The sequence below is a fragment of the Corvus brachyrhynchos genome, unplaced genomic scaffold (assembly GCF_000691975.1).
Source record: "Corvus brachyrhynchos isolate BGI_N302 unplaced genomic scaffold, ASM69197v1 scaffold231, whole genome shotgun sequence".
In the NCBI taxonomy this organism is placed as follows: Eukaryota; Metazoa; Chordata; class Aves; order Passeriformes; family Corvidae; genus Corvus; species Corvus brachyrhynchos.
The window spans coordinates 631869-636973 of record NW_008236177.1 but is presented as its reverse complement, the minus strand read 5'-3'; positions in this window follow the sequence as shown (position 1 = coordinate 636973).

Genomic DNA, 5105 nt, shown 5'->3' with positions numbered 1-5105 from the left:
CAGGTCCGTGGCTTCGGGAGGGCCGTGCCCCGGCCCGGCCGGGCCCAAGCAGGGCCTGGCCGGGCCCACTGGGCCCTGCTCGGGCCCTGCAGCCACCTGTCCCAGCACCGGAAACGAGAGAGAGCTTGGAGGGGGAGTTTGCCTATTCTTAAATGTGGATCACAGAGGTGATCACAACTTTAAGTGGCTTAGAGAATTGTCCATATTCAAACTGGCCAGCTGATAGGTTCTATCAGTTCCCAGAGGAAACTGTAAGCACCCCTTAGCAAGGACGTCCCTTCCGGGACTATGCTTGCTAACCTATGACAAGGCTGTTGAGTACTTTGATTAGTACTTACCTGGATTCTTGCTAATTTTGATCATGGCCACAATGTGTAATAAATTATGAGAAATGGGAAAAGCACAGTTTTCTTTAGTTACTATGACACTCAGACCATCTTCTACCGTGAGGGTACTTGATTACAAGTACACTGAATTAATGTGAAATACAATATTATTGAAGAGAAATTGTTTCTAAGTGGAATATTACCCCAGGACATTTTTAGATTAAAACACGAGACTAAACTTGGAGACATTTTAATATCTGTAAGTTGAACAGGACTGTGTGAGAAAGGGTAAAGGCATGATGATTTATGTACCTAGACAAGATTTAAGCTGTACATTTATGCAACCTTACTCTTCACAGACCTACAACTCTGTCACTCTCAAATTTTCAGAAACTAGCTTTGAGGCCTGCAAATTCCACACAAGACAAAATTCAGCTGCAAATGAGCTTCTTTGCACTGCAGAATTTTGGTAGGATCACCAGAATAAGCTAGGATTAGTATTCAACTTTGGTTTTTAAATGCAGTAATACAAATTAAACATCTCCCTTCTCAACATGATAGTCCAGATGTTATATCCAGCTCAGGGAGCCTCTCAGCCATCAGTTGCTAAAAAGCAAGAAGTATTAATCTCTTTGCCCAGTTTATTATTATACACTGCCTAAAAATCCACTGCCAGCCCCTGGTTCAGACATGCTTTTGGCATTTCTCAGTTGTAGACCTCACTTTCTAGAAGGAATATTGTACCCTTAAACTAATTAGAAATTCTAAAACCTCTCAGTTTTTCAAACGTGCTGCCACCACCGACCCCCTGTTGTGAAAACTTGGCAATCCTTTTTAAAGCCTAAAATAAAAGCTAGTTGTACATATTTCAGGAACATGCAGGCATGGCTTTGTAAGCATGTGATATTGCCCAAAGCATGAAAGTCAGGTATGTTTCATGCACTGAAGATTGAGTTGATACTGTTTTGTAATGGCATGTTAAATTGATTTTTAGTACCACATGGCTCCTTGTAGATCTCCAGAGCACTAGCATGGCAAAAGGCTGGAATGTACTAAGGTTGTTTCAGTGGTGATTTTATTTGGCCGGCAAATTTAATTTCTTTTTCTTTGGATGGCGAATTTGAAATGCAACGTAAGTTCAGTCATCTTCATCAAATCCAGCTATGCTGAGAGTGAGACTTATTAGGCATTTCATGTAATATATGCTGGCTTAGGTCTGTTATGTCATTTATCTTCACTTGTGAGCAGACCTCAGAACTCACTCGTGGTAATGTCATTGATGATTTATTAGTCTTCTCACTTGTGAAGATAAATGTCATATCAGACCTCAGTAATCATCCCTTCCTTCTACATATAAATCCAGATTTAGAACAGAGAGTGAGAAAGAGAATAAGGGAATATTCCCAAGTGGTTTGTGGTTAAGGGATGTTAAGCTTTCTGTGGTAGATATTGGACATTTACTTTAATAAATCTTGTTGTTTGAACATTTCTTCTTTGACATATCCCTTCAGGCAGATGCCACTGAAACATTCAGGTGCTTTCCTTCATGGTGCACAGAAGGTTTTTTTTCTAGGAATGCCAGCAGTGATTGGTAAAAGCCCTTTTAAAAGCTTTACCAGAGGAAATGGCTGGCAGAGAGATACATTTGTCAGATCCACAGAAGGGCAAAGTCCCCATTTAGAAATGAAACCTGAATACCACTTATGTGTATCTTTGGTCCAGTTCTATGGGCTTTGATATATCACTCAAAACTCAAAGAAAGAACTGTGCACAAAGTATAATAAAACAAGACTGAAGACTGAGCACCATTGTGGCTCATTTCTAAGCTTCCATGGACACTGTGATACAAAGGATCACAAATCAGATAAATCTGATTTTATCTTTTGAATCTTAAAGGCTGGGATGATTCCTTTAATGTACAGGATATATTACCCAGATGAAGTTAAGCAGTTGTGTGACAGGTTGAATTAGAGTTATTACAGATATGCCACTTGCCATGATGCAGATCTATAGGAAAGGGATACAAATTGTGCCATTGTAATTTAAGTCTTCATTAATTACTTTCAACAGCTGAAGAGGTTTAGATTATCAGAGCATCTGCTTTGTGGAGTGACTTTCTGATGAAAAGAAAACCCCAAACAACAGTCTTTTTGAGTGTGCACGTCTTTCCTCATGATGGTAAAAGGCACTTAGGGTCGGTCCACTTTACTTGTCCTGGTGAGAACACATCATGAAATCTGAACCCAGAAAGCAGCTTGATTTCTGTGCAGAAACAACTAAATTGCCTTCCAGAAAAAGGCTGGTTATGTTGACAGCTATCATGTAGCATCATGACAGCTATGCTCATCAAGGGCACTCACACCTCCAACCTGGTTGATTCCTATAAGCAGAATGGTTCTTAAGGCTTTCATTTTCCTGCATTCATTCCTTCTGCAGGTCCCAAATTTGATGAACTCCTGGCCATGCTTTTCTGCTCTTAGATATTTTTCAGAGGGAAATAAGGCAAAAAAAATAAGAGGTTTTTTTGGAATCTGTTTCTTATGAAATGGACAAGGAATTGTTTAAATGTATACACTTGTGTGCTTGCATGAATAAATAAATAAATATATACACACACACGCACACATATATATATAAAGGCATACCATGGCAACATAAAACATATTGAATCACCCATCCTACATGTTGCAGTCATATCTTTCTGGAACTTGTAGATATCATCCCAAAAGGAACAGTACATTTACTAGCTGGATTTCAGTTAACACTAAGTATTTCTAAGAAAAAGAAGCCAACACACAAATATAAATGCCTTATGACATATGTCTGTCTCAGTGTTAATATGATTTATGGGGTTTTTGGACCATAGTACAAGCTCTTCACAAACCTTTCCTGTCATGGCAAATATGTAGAATTTATACTTCTCCATTTAATGCTGCTAGGCCAAAAGGAAGAGAAACATGGGGTGAGGATGACTTTTATTTGGAGTACATGAGATCTGCCCAGAGTTATCATGCTGAGCTTTATAAAACACACAGTCCTTATTTCTCATTGTTCCTTTAGAGGAGTTTATGGCTATCTGCCATAGCTCCCCTCAGACACAGGTGTTTACTCCAGGAAACCTGATATTAGAGAGAGATGTGCTAAACCAGGAGCCAGGAGTATCTGTCCCTAGAGACTGGCCCAATTCTTGCAAACACAGATGTGTAGAGCATGTGACAGGGTACCCTAGCGAGAAAGACTTGGTGGAAACCTCTAAAACTGGTAGAAGTGGTATGGGAGATGTTAAAATGGGGCTTGCTTCTGAATCTGTACAGATATTTTTCACTGTGGGCCAGCCAGCTGGCCCATCACTATTAACCACATCCTGAGAACGAAGGTGGAATGGAAATGTGTTAAAGCAATGGCGTATTTCACAGACAAACAAAAAACCAGACAAACCCAGGGATAATCACCTAACATAATTTCACCTTATTTTAGCATAAAATAGCTCTACTTGCAAAAATTAGATTTCATTTTAGATTTGTGGTTTTACCAAATAATATCTGCATGAAAAAATTGCTGCTAGAAGCAAGGCACAGGATTTGGCTTATTTTGGGTACAGTCCAGAGATTTCTGTTTCACAAACAGCTGATGGTCACTCATCTCATCACAAGCTCAAGAGAGATGCACTATTTATATTATGTGCAGTATAGAGATTGCTTCAAGAGCAACTATGCTGTGGAACTATGTAATTCCTAAGAAATTGAATAGTATCCCATTTCTGGAAGTTTAGAAGGACATCTGAACACCTGTTTTACAGATAGTATCCCTGTGGTTTAATTGTGCTATTAACAAATCAGAAATCTGGTCAGTGCTTCAGGGGAGTAAAGCTGAAACACTGACAGAAAAGCATAGTGGGTTATTGAAAGTATCAGCTCAGCACTCTGCTTCTGCCTTACATCGTTGTGCTCTTTATAAAAATATGTTAGAAATGGTGTAAAAAAACCGCCCTAAATAGAATGCAAACATATATTCAGATAGAGAATCTCATTTCTTTTTGTCCTCAGTCTTTTAGACCTTCCTGAGACCAGCCTGAAAAAATTCAGGGTCCAAATCAAATTTATCTCCATAATGCTGACTTTGAATTAAATCACCCCAGAAACATAGCACCAATTATGTTATGATTAAAAATTAGTCCTTGCTACAGCATAGGCCAAGTCAAATCCCAATACTGTGAGTGTATAACTGATTTTTCAAGCTTGAAGGGATTTATACAATGCTTAAATCACTATGTATACTTATATATAATGCCATTTTTTTCTAAAATAATTCACATAATTTTATAGCACACAAAACTAATTTCAATGCAGAAGAAAAACTTACATTTATCCTTTAGTCTTTGTAAGAGCAAAAAAAAATATTGCTTGTTTCTTTGATAGGATGCTATTCATAACACCTACAACCTCTAAAGGGCCACAATGTACATCAAAATTCCTTTCACATTGCACAGTAGAAGTTAATCTGGACTGAATATTTTAGTTAACATGCAGGTAAAGAGGAACTGTATATATTAACACCAGGGAGATCATCCAGCACTCCGTGTTCGTACTATGTATTTGCTATTCAGGAAATAAAAACAAACAAGTAAACTTGTAGAAGAAAACAAACCTCTCTTCCAAGCTTTTCATGCAGTGAGTTGGCTGAAGAATCAAACCACAGTTGTCTGAAGGTTTCCAGATGAGAGCAACCTTTTTCCAGGATGAAATTACTAAATACTGCACAGTATGAAAAGCCAAGAAA